The sequence below is a fragment of the Alosa pseudoharengus genome, unplaced genomic scaffold (assembly GCF_046254945.1).
Source record: "Alosa pseudoharengus isolate Yale_2024_CS ecotype anadromous, Long Island Sound unplaced genomic scaffold, YU_APseudo_1.1 YU_APseudo_1.1_scf_8, whole genome shotgun sequence".
Classification (NCBI taxonomy): domain Eukaryota; kingdom Metazoa; phylum Chordata; class Actinopteri; order Clupeiformes; family Clupeidae; genus Alosa; species Alosa pseudoharengus.
In genome coordinates, this window is record NW_027468870.1 from 12,305,957 (window position 1) to 12,318,893 (window position 12,937).

Consider the following 12,937-nt stretch of genomic DNA (forward strand, 5'->3'; position numbering starts at 1 on the left):
TCAATTTACGGATGATTGGGAGTACATACGTTGAGTTGACATCCAAATCATGTCATTCGGATGTGTTTTGTTACCGTTTTTAGTCAAAACTAGTTAGCGTGGAAGTGAGAAGGGCATATTATTTCGCCGCTACAAAACGCTATTTTTATACCTCTTCTACAGTTCCAAACAACATTACACTTACGTGGTAGTGAGTAGAGGGTCCCTAAAGCCAAACCGAAGTATCCCGAGGTCTTTATGTGGTCGGATAGAGAGTCCAGAATGAATTTCATCAAGCCAGTACCTTTCCGGAAATGTTGCCATCTTTGCTGCCATCTTTAGGGGAAAGTCTGTAGGAGTCGATTGCCAAGTGTGCTCTGGAAATTCACAATTTCGTCGCCGTTTAAAAAAAAAAAAAAAAAAAAACATAGTCCAGTCCATACAACTTAATTTCAATTTCAAAAGAAATACTGGACTATGTTTTTTTTTTTTTTTTAAACGGCGACGTGTTTTCTTACTCATACAAGTATTTCCTGAAAACTTTGTGCAGCGATTTTGGGTTTGAATCAAGCTCTGGATGTCTAGCAAATAGTGGAGGAGAGTACAAATGAGATGTGTCACCGTACTTGGATCTATCGTATATTTTAATCAGTATCGTTGTTTGTCGCAATTAAAAATACCCTCAAGGGCCGGATTACATTATTATTTTGACATACGTCGCGGGCCGGGAGTTTGAGACCCCTGAACTAGGGAATGCAGCTTCTTTTAGGCTACAGCAAGTCACAATCCACTCAGACTGTATAGTCTATGTGTTCAAGAGTAAAGCCAATCAAACTCGCAATTGATTTCAAACCATTAGCATTGTTATTATGTATGCTTTCATTATTCTCCCATTTCTGTATCTATTTTTTTCTCTCAATGTTAAATTTGATGACTTTCGATGAAAATCCTGTAGATGGCGCTTGCCAAATCGAACAGAAATCGTCTAGCATTGTCTTAATTTTACAAAATATATATTCTTTTCGTCAATCTACTGTTTTGGTCTACTGTTCTACCTTGTGCACGAGCAGAGATGAAGCTGACCTAAACCTCGCTTGAATAAACGAGGCCAAGATGCCGCTAACTTGAGTTAATGGAACGGCTTCAGCCCCAAGTGAAAGCCTACGCTAGTTCAAGCCAGGCTATTTCTGTTAAGCGCCATAGCGAGGTTGATGGAATACCCCCCTGGATGCCAGCCGAACTTAGCCCCGCCTACAACATTTGAGGTCGGGATGTTCGGTCTGGACTTGTTCCGTTGTGGAGCCACTATTCCTGAACCAGAGCGGTTCGGACCAGAAGCACTCCTGAACGGTTTTGTTCAGAGCAGAAAATGCCACTGTGTTTGACAGAGGATAGATGTAGGGTGTTGTGACAAAATATTAGCTTTTGGTATACGATGTCTTTGTAAATAACGTTTAATTACAAAGTGTTTCATTCATCCCGGTTTTCCCTAACAAAAACGCTGTTGCTAGAAGGTAGACATTTAGATTTTGTCATCGCGTCTGTTATACTGTAGAAGATATTGACAGTGCAAAAACGACCAGAAAACAGTGTTAAGGCAAATGTGGAGAAGGATGGTTGGGGTGTTCTTACTACAGGATTCACCCCCTGTATCGGTTGAAACATGCACCATAATCACATCCCAATGGAGCTGTATCAGACTCAAATTCTGACTAGAATTGAGTATGACGACGTCAGGCTACCAGAGAGGTAGCTCACCCCTCCCTTTAGTATTCCCAGAGAAATTCCATGCAGGGTTTTGTTTTTGTTTGGAGGACAGGCTGCACTTATTTAGTTTCCAGTTTTCCTGAGTCTGGGGGCTATTACAAGTACGAGGTTCAGTGAAAAACCTGGGTAAATTAACTCAGAGTATGTGGTAAACCTCTTAATAGAAAATGGATCATTCTCCTAACTAAACAATCCATAGGGCTCTTGTTGTAGGAGGTTTACCACTTATACTCGGAGTTAACTTACCCAGCTTTGTCACTAAACTTGGAATACCCCCTGGCTGCCTACAGAGACCAGGTTTTTTTTTACAGTGTTCTCACCTCATCGTCCTTTACCAGCAACCTTTCGCTCAACACCACCATCTACAGGCTGATGGGTGTACAGTCAGTTAATGTACACATAAATTATTATTATTTTTTTTGGAATTGTTATGGGCTAGGTTGACGTGGGCCCTTGAGACCAACATGCCATCAAAATCCTCGGTGCCACAGTTCAGGTATAGGTATTTAGAAAAAATGAATTTTTTGGGTTTCGGGGGGCCCATCGCATCGTAGACCAAAAATTCAAGTTGATTGGGGGGGGGCTTATCTCCCTATGTCTTTTCCATGTAGTGTCTCATTTCTCTGTGTGCATGCCAAACATGGTGTTTGTAATTATAAAGACTCTGTAAATGACAAACAAAATAGAATTTTGACACAAAATAAACTGAAATATTAACACACGCACAAATATAAACACACAAATACACACAGCACACAAATATAAACATGTAGGCTGTACCTGACCAGTAACAGTTGCAATGCCATACTGCTCGCTTATGAGCGTATAGCAGAGGAGGTGATGGAGGTGGACCACTGGAGGGTGCCATCTTCAAGAGGATAGACAACGTTGATGTGTGAAAGGAGGGATGATTTTGTTCCAGATAGATAGATAGATAGATAGATAGATAGATAGAAAGGTAGATAGATAGACAGACCTCAGAGATGTCCATCTCTTATTAATTATCCCGATTCTAACACACTACACATTTACCTGATTACAGGACCCAAGAGAGACAGACGTTTAAAAACAAACAAACAGAAAACAAGTATCTTAGAGCGCATTTAATAGGCATATTTTTCTTTAAGAAAAGCTATCTTACATGCTTTTGAGTTGTCACTTCTGTCCCATTTTTCCTCCACTACAGCAACACTTTAATCCATCCAGTCCATGGTCCTTGCCAATGTTCCAGTCTGATCATTAAAGTGCAATGCCAGTCCCTCTAACCTAACAAACAGAAAGAGCTAATTTCCTTAGCAAATAAAATGGAACTTTTATAATTGGGCATAATGACAAATGATGTGGGATAGCCCATAAGTGTGTGACAATGCAGTAAATTTGCAGTAATGTGCAGTGTTCAAGTGATAATTCGGTAAGTATGAGTTAAGTCCCCCTGAAATGGCCAAAGTACATGTCTTTTTATAATAATCTTTACTGTTTGGAGTGAGGTATAGAGCTCCAAAGCCAACTAGCACTGTTGCCAAATCCTCTCATAGCACTGTTTCTCAGCAGAAGCAAGATTTCCCCTGTTCTCTGGAGCTGTGTTTTGAAGTGGCAAGCTGATAGACTCTCAGAAGTACATAAGACACAAAACATTTTTGTGCAGGCCCTCGCAGATTCCTTATAGCTGCGATGACATTACGTTTCTATAGAAGTGTTCCAGATGGGGTTTTCCGGAAAAAACTTTTAGCTGTGAGATATTTATGTAGAAAATAGTTATAGACTGAAACCTATAATGACTTTTGTTACTTGTTCTTGATGCTCATCACCAGAGGGCAACATTATCCTTGCAGGAACTCAAGCTTAGCTGAAGTGAGGCTTCACCCCCCCCCCACCCTAAGACACAAGCTGACTGCTGTGATGAATCAGCTATCAGCTATCAGATCTCAGCATCAACCTCCTCAGCCACCACTTGCAGTGGATGCCCTTGCTGATCTGTAAATCCATTCCTCCTACTTTCTCACAATCCTCAAGTTATAAGAGTGGAAAAAACAGGTTTAGGTGGATCAGTTGTATGGTTCTACAGTTGTATTGTTATATGTTCAAGGTGGTGTTTGATATGTAATGGTCACATAGTCTGCAGAATACTATAGTTTATATAGTATTTCTGAAGGTTCTACCACACTGCTAACCAATATGCATATTTGATTAGATTAGCTATTATTTTAACTCTTGGTTATTGGTGGGTCCTCAAGTTAAAACACATTAAATATCAAGAACATTACTCAGCAGTGAGCTGCAACCACATATTAGCCCTCCTAAATTAGACACTGCAGACAGAGGAAGGCAGCATACTGACATGAAAGCTTTCTGTCAGAGTGTGAGTGAGTGCTATCTCTTTTAGGCCAGCCTGAACAGATGGGCCAAAGAGCACAAACAGGCCTTCAACAGAAGCATCGGCATCTCCAAACAACAGCTCCGCATCAGGCCGAGCAGCCCATCTCCTCCCGTGCTGTAGCACTTTAGGCTCCTGGCTCCATCAAGCCTGTCACCGGGACAGACAGCAGGCAGCCCGGGCTGGATCCGCCTCGTGTCAGCTCCGATTCCAAGCCCATTTCTCAGAAACTCGTCTTGATGCTCTTTGCTCTCTCTCTCTCTCTCTCTCTCTCTCTCTCTCTCTCTCTCTCTCCGAAACACACACACACACACTCTTTTTTGTTTTTTGAGTTTTTGCTATGTCTTTCCATTTATCTCCGGCACTTTCTCTCTCTCTCTCTCTCTTTCTTTCTCCCAAATCCTCTCAACATGCTTATGTCTGTGTGCATTTTATGTGTGTATAAATTCACCAGGGGGTTTACGAATTTTGAAGAATCTGCATCTCTCCACAACATTCTCTAAAACAAACACTTGCTGAAATATATAAATAAATAAGCAGACAATGACAGCCACACACACACACACACACACACACACACACACAAAAAAACATTTAAAAAAAAACTAAACTTGAGAAAAAGTTGCAGCGCTTGACATAAGACTGCACTTAACGTCCCCAAGTTTCTGTGCCTGAGCAGACCATGTCAGGGCCATAGCTGTCACCCACACCGCATGATGCACGGTTTAACAGACCTGAAGACATAATCAGAGCACTCACAAGCAATCTGATCACGTTGACACATGAAGGCCGGGAGAGATTGACAGGGAAAATCTGTTTCTGGCCCCGCTAATAAACTATTCAGGAGTGTTGTGGCCAATGGGAGGAGGCTTTAAGTAGTAAACAATGTATTTCAGAAGCACTTAGTCTCAGATCTTGCTGAAATTGCTGAGCATTGTCAATGCGATCAGGCACAAGCAGACTGCGCTGTCAACCCTTCTTGTCATACTGAATGCAATTCAAAGGAACTGCTTCACTGTGTTTTCTGAGTGCCATTGTAAGAGATCAGTTCAATTAATTGATAAGTAAAAGATGTACAATTGAGTAGAGATCAATCGTTATGTGTTATTAGGTTATCAGAGGTGTGCCAGTGTTTTGAATGAATGGTCTAACACAGGGGTTTTCTACCAGTGGTCCCACTTGTGGTCCGTGAGGACTTTGCCAGTGGTCTGTGACCATGGATTCAGTCATGTAGTTGCAATGTGGGAATCAGTATTTTTATTCAGTGGTGGTCCTGGGGTTGTGCAATTAGCCAGAATGGTGGTCCCTGGTTCACAATCAGTTGAAAACCCCTGGTCTAACACATAGAATGTACTATTACACACCAAGCCAAGCAAAGTGATGACCTGTTTGTTCAGCATTTAAAATGTAACAGGAAAAATGATTAAAAAGTCATTATGTTATGAATACTCTAATTTTTCCCCAGGTAGCTCAAGAAATTCTACGTTGTTGGTACATGAATTGATTAACTATATTTTGAGCACATGAATGAACATAAAACAGATCAAATCATTGATATGTGAAGATACAGGACTCTTTAGAAATCATTGTACATTCCAGAAAAAAGAGTAGGCTATAAAAATGTGAATGGTAGGTTTCAAACCTTAAGATTAACAATATATATATATATATATATATATATATATATTAATTTTATTAGGAGTTATTAAAGCAACCTCTTGAAGGCTTTTGTAGGTAACTTATTTTGATAAAATTCTTAAATTCATTTTGAAGGTTTATGGACATGACTTTGTCACATGTATCACTGAAATACAAACAAATGAGATACAAACTAGTTAGTCTAGATAGTCTTTATCGGTTCCAACTCACCTAGTTATGATTCAAAGACAAGTCTGTGGGCTACAGTATGTTCTGGTTAGAAGACAACTTCTATGATGTCTCTTTTTTCAGTTGTTAGTTGTTTCCCTTTCTGCCACTAGAGGGCACTGTAACTCTGTTATTACACCACTCTAAATTTGCCAAAACAATTGGCATAGCATACACCAGAGATTCACTCAAAAATAACTTTCCCAGTGTGTACAGTGAGAGACTTTCCCACCCAGTGTAAATATGTCAGTATAATTGAATATATTAACATTCAATTATTACTATAATAAGATAGTAGTTGTAATATGTAATATGTTACAATCAACATTCTGGTAACTTTACAAACAGGTTGAATAGATATTGAAAAATATTTGCTTACCAGTTAAATTATCTGACACATTAAGAGACCATATGTGAGTTCATCTGTATTGCTTGTAGTATTATTGTATGTATTGTTTGTATTGTGTTTGATTTGTTTGTTTTTGTTTGTTGGTGTCTCTCTCTCTCTCCCTGTGTGTGTGTGTGTGTGTGTGTGTGTGTGTGTGTGTGTGTGTGTGTGTGTGTGTGTGTGTGTGTGTGTGTGCTGTTCTTAAATGGAGAGTAAAAAGTGGGAGATGTGACCTGTTGTGTATGCTGGGGTCAAATGATCTATGGCATGTGGGTGTGTGAGACGCATATCGCTTGGGAAAAAGAGCAGAGGTCCAAGAGTGGTCTGCGCTCCAGCCAAAAACAACATCCCCAAATAAAAAGCCAAGTGAGTTGAGAGAGATGGAGGGAGGGAGGGAGGGAGGGAGGGAGTGAGCGAGGGAGGGAGAGAGAGAGAGGGAGAGAGAGAGAATAAAAGAGAGATATTCTAGCCAATGACTGTGATTGCAAACCTGAGAACTAAGACGTGGGCATGCACATCTGCAGTGCTGTGGAATGAGACGAAAAGCCACAAATAAGGAACGCTGCATTTCTGATGAAACGGCAAAATGGAAAAGAGAAATCCTCCGTCTCAATCACACACACACACACACACACACACACACACACACACACACACACACACACACACACACACACACACACACACAGTGTTTCACAGCACTTAGGTCTAATTGCATCCATATGACAACACCAAAAAAGAATAATGGGAAATTTGGATTGTTTTGTTTATATCTTTTTTTCCATTTTGTGTTTTGTTAAACTATAAAGAGATGGAGAGAAAAGCTGGAGCAAGTCCGTGACCGCCGATGATGATCTGACCACATCTGCCATGGGAAATTCAGCTGAATAAACAAGCCCCCTCCATTAGTACTCATGGAAATTGACAAATGGCTTGGCCGCCATGTTGTTTCACTCGTCATGTTTATTACCCCCTTTTCCCACTTTTTGGTCCGCAAAAGGTTTTAAACGTACTTAAGTATAGGCTCAGTTCATCTTCAGTCTACACGCCTCCTCTGTGACTTCAGTGATGAAGTAATTGGTTAAAACAGGTGCATGGGTTCGCTGTTAATAATATACCGTAGTAATTTATCAGTCTGTTGTTGGCTCTTTTTCGACATAAATATACAATATCAAATGTATCGTTTGTGCTACATCATAGATTTTGCAGCTGCATGGTTCTTAAAAATATTCCTAGTCGAAACCAAGGAGCGTTGCTGTATGTTAGTATGCAGGCTGGCAGAGTGGATGATGATTGTGTAGTAAACCCATACTATGGAGGTAGCTGTAATTGCAGACATTTGCCCTATCAGTGTTGGCGTTTCACAGTGCCCCAGCCCTTAGCCACCCATGGGAATGTTTTCTGATTCCGCCCGTCAGGCTCCCAGCCAACATTTCACCTAAGAGCCGTAAACGCCTGGATCACATGGTCGTTTATGAACCGTTTAGGCTGACGTGAAAATTGCCATAATGTACTCTAGTTAGTTTTCTTACTCTTCTTTTTTTCCCTTTTTTTTCTCTCTCTCTCTCTCTCTCTCTAATTTCTCTTCATGTTGTTCTTTTTCTCACTGCTTCCATACCCTTTGTCTGTGAAGCTGTAGTTTGCATTCCAGGAGCTGTGTGTTTGACTCTGCGTTCCTCGCTGGTGTTAAGCCTTTTGGGGAAAGCTGTCAGTGCCATGGTGGCGATGATGGCTGGAGACGCATAAAAAGTGGGCATAAAGTGTTGGCCGTTGGAACTAGGGTAACAGCGCAGAGGGAGGCCAAGGGGCCAAAAATAAACAGGGGACTGACATCCGATGGCCCTGAAGAGAACCCTTCCTCCCTTTCTCCCTTGCTTTCTTTCTCTTTCTCCCTTGCTTTCTTTCTCTTTCTTTCTTGGGTTTCTCTCCACTGATCTGACAATAGATACCTCCAGCTCTCTCTCTCTCTCTTTTTCCTTCCCTTGCCTCTTCTCTTTTCAGTCTTTGTATAGTTTTCCTCTATTGTCGTCTTTTTTCCCTCCGTTGTCCAGTATTCTAGCTCTTTCTGTTGTGATCCTCTTCTGGCTTGCTGTTTCCCTCCTTCTTGTTGTCCCTTTCTCTTTAGTCGTTCTCTGGTTTCCCTCTCTCATCCTCTATTCCGCTCTGTCATCCTCCCTGTGTCATTTCACTCCAGTTGCCCAATATTCAGCACCTTCTCCCTTCAGCACAGCTCCCCTGTTTTATCGACAGCGGCGGTGTTTAGCCTCACTTTTTGAAAATTTATTTATGGCACAAACAGGCAGACAGAGAGAAAGAGAGTCAGAGCAACACATTCCTCTGCTGTTACCAAAATAAACTGGGAAGTAACAGGGGAGGTGGAGGAGAAAAAGGGCCCTTGTTCCTTGCACTTGCATCTGGGGAGCACTGGGACTTAACCTCATGGGAAAGCGCCTGAGCTTACATTTAAAGGGGTTGGATCGTTTCTCTTATCGCGGGTGAAAAAATGAAAGGATGAGGGAGAAGAAGATAGAGAGAGAGAGAGAGGGAGAGAGAGAGAGAGAGAGAGAGAGAGAGAGAGAGAGGGGAGCAAGATCCCCTTTGGAGCACAGCTATAGCATAAGAGGCAGTGAACCTGGTGTCAGTCATGGCTTTTATTTATTTATTTATTTCTGTTGTGATTGATGTCAGTAGATTTTTTAAAGTGGTCCAAGAGCCTCAGAGAAGCTCAAAGTGTCATGCAGGCCCCTGTGGCATGCACCACCATGTCGGGGCAGTGAAATGCAACCACCACTATTCCCAAAGTCTCTGGACAGCCCCATCTCTCTCTCCCTCTCTCTCTCTTTCTCTTTCTCTCTCTCTCTTACTCTTTCTATCAGTCTGTCTCTCTGATTCCTGTCTTCCACCCTACACGCCATCATTCTGATCTCCAAAGCATATGCTCTTTTACGGCCACATGCAATTAACTATTTAATGGGTGGAGAGGAAGGGGGGGGGGGTAGATGGAGATACGGACCACCCCACCCCTACGCCTACCCCTCCCCACCCCCCATTGAAAACATCTGGAGTCATTAACAGTTAATGCCGGAGATGGAGTGGATGGGGCGAAAATGGGTGACGCTCAAGGACACACACGCGTGCGGAGCATTTTAAAAAACGTACAGCGAGCGAGTGTTCTAGAGGGGGGGGGGGGGGATGACACAAATTGTCAGATTTCCCTATGCAGCTCAGAATATGTTGCTTATCTGAAACCCAAGAAGCCTGAGAAAAGGCAGCTTACAGCCAAGCACATCAGCACCAGCAACAGTGGCAGCGACAGGCGAGGCTGGCAGTGCAGCCCCAGTGAAGGTACTTCAGCAGAGAGCTCCACATTTGGGGCTGTTTTTCATTTCAGAACTATTCCCTTTCTCTCCACATTTAACAATATAAAAACCACAAGTCAAACTCAAAGACAACAAAAGAAAAAAGAAAAAGGGGAGGGGGCTGAGAAAGTCAGTCATGTTCAGTCATTATTAAGATACTTTTTACAGGTTTTTGTTTTGTATGTTTATTAGACTGATAATAGATAGCAGATTTGCAGGGTATAGTTTTGCATATTTTACCGAAATTTTCTCTGGGAAAACCAGCTTTTTGTATACACAAGGCACATCTTAATGTGCATTATAGATTAGATTATCCAGAGATACTTTGATTTTGATTTGATATTTTGATTAAGAAGAAATAAGAACATAAAAAATGTTCTGGGTGCCAATAAGAATGATGCATAGAATTTTATTTGCAATTTGGTGGTAAGCCCTCACCAGGCTATATTCCATGGGAATAGCACAACTCAGAGAGAGTGAGAGAGAGAAAGTGAGAGAGAGAGAGAAAGTGATAGAGAGAGAGAGGGAGAGAGAGAGAGAGAGAGAGAGAGAGAACGCATACCAGGGAATTTACATTCTTAAAATAACACTGCCTTGACAGGCAAGTCTCCACCATAGCGCAGAGGGTGTTGAAACACCGGTTTGCAAACATAGTCAACTCAACGAGCCGATGTGACCCGTGACACTACAGGAGAAAACAAATATTATTACTTCTCGGCTAGCAGGAAAGTATGGCGCGTCGGGAGAAGGTGTAAATTGTTTTCAGGCTGTCATCTTTAAGAGCTGTTGAGATCAATTAAAGATGTTGTGTTTACGCAGGTTTAATCTGAGAACAGTTGTGGAAAGTCAAACTATTCCTAGTGGGCTTCTTCATTGGAGAAGTGTGAGTGCCACAAAGTAATTAAAAAAGACTGTAAAAAACCCCTTTTCGCTCTGTCCTCAAGAATAAATACTACATTACAGAATCACCTTGTTAATACATCAGGATTAATATTTGCATCATCCTTTATTCTGAGTTCAAAACACCAATCTTTTAGTTGTACTGTGCTTAGTGTATCAGGCCAACATTTATTCACAGGTATTTTGTGTGGTTCAGACATCTTGCGTTATTCCTTTTTGAAGTATTAGAGTTTAAAGATGGAGGTTTAGTTAGACGAGTATCCATGCACACTCAGACAAATCAAATACAGGAATGTTCCTAACAACGCGAAAAGCAGTAAACCATCATCTTGACCAAATAGCTGACCTCAGCATCTCAGAATATCTGCTTTGAAAGATAAGTAATAGCGGATGATGGCCCTCTAGGGCTGTCGGACAGGTGACGCGGTGCTGACTGACAGCCCGAGCCTTCTGCAGCCCTTCCCTCTCAGAAGCTCCTGAGAGCAGCATGTTTTTATAGGCATCCTCAGAAAGGGCGCAGCGCGCAGGATGGAAACGAACAAGCACTGGGAACGACCTTTTAAGCCAAACTGCACAGACAGGAAAGCAGAGGGATGAGGTCGTGAAACACAAGAAACCCAGGAGAAGGAGAGTGTGCTGTTTGTGGAACCCTGTCAGTGTTTACGTCCAGGCAATGATGTGTGGAATTACACCCCCCCCCCCCAAAAAAAAATCCCCCTTTTCGTCCAGGCTGTCCACCGACAACGGCAGCCGGCCCCCTCCTACCCCCCTGAGAATACCCTGCTTTCCACACCGGTGGACCCCGGTGCCTGATTATAGGCCAGACTGGTGGTGGTGTGGGGGGATAGTTTAGAGTGAAGGGGTGGCGGGGTGGGGTAGGGTGGGGGGATACTGATGGTGGTGGTGATTTGACAAAAGAGAGAGGAAACAGAGGAAAATTGGATAAATGCCTTAAGGCCAAACTGTAAAACCACCTTTTTGGTTGTTCACCTGCCACAGTGAATAAGAGCTCAGTCTCCCTAGATGTGTGTGTGTGTGTGTGTGTGTGTGTGTATGTGTGTGTGTGTGTGTGTGTGTGTGCGTGCGTGTGTTTTTGCATGTATGTGTGTCTCTAGACTATGTGGTGTGGTTGGGTGTTGTGTGACAGATTGAGGTTCGAGTGTGATTTATGTGGGTACGTAAGATCACTCCATGAGACGATACTGGGATCTGGCTCTGACATGCACTGAAAACATGGTTTTTATAGCTAAATAAATCATTTCTTGACAAAATATGATGTGTGGAAAATTCTTGAATCTTCTCGCAATTTAATTCCAACATGGTGAATATCTCAAATGCTTTAAAATGGCCTCAGCAAAGAAGTATGCCCAAACGGGGCCAAGCAACACCAGTGCGGTTGCATGGACGGCCTAGGGCTTAACCTCATCGCAAGCCATTGGCATATCCAACCGCCTCTCTGTGCTGCATCTGAGAACTATTACGCTGTACCGCTTTACATATGCGATCGCCAACCTCGGCCCCCCACACACACCATAGCCAAGTCAAACAAGAATGATAGGCAGCCTGCCTCCTACTGATATAAACAGGGAGACACAGAGAGGTCAAATGTAAGTCTCTCTCTCTCTCTCTCTCTCTCTCTCTCTCTCTCTTTGATTATGTGTGTGTGTGTGTGTGTGTGTGTGTGTGTGTGTGTGTGTGTGTGTGTGTGTGTTTTAAGCACCCATACCACAGTCAGCTGGCATGATTTACCAAGATTTCCCTGGGAAACAGTTGAGACAGATGAAAAGTGGCTGAATTCATAAAAGTGTAAGGTGAATGAGACATTCAACTGCTAAAAGTTGTCAGGGTAAAAAAAAAACACTTTCTTCATGACTACATCCACAGACATATAAAAGTGGAGCACAACAGATATAACACAGATCAGAGGCCTGAGGAAAGCCAAGACAACAACATTTTCTCATCAAACTAGCTGTCCAATTGCTGACTCTGGAACAGCCCTGGTCCCGCACTGGCACCAAGCCACAGACTCAACACCAGATCTCCGCCAGCGCTAGCTCCGACTTGCGGTGTATTTATATGGAATAATGATGTGGACATCTGTGGTTTTGCACATACTTAAAGGGCCTCCAAGTGCCTTCACTCAGTGTAACTCTGCCAACATGTGCCCAGACTAAAGAGGAAATGATGTCGGACGTTACAAAATGGGGATGAGGAAAACCAGAAAGTGGAAAAAGTAAGTATTTGTTGCTGCCGAACTTTGCCACCACTGTCATGCTGAAAAGTGAAATGTCACACTACATAAAA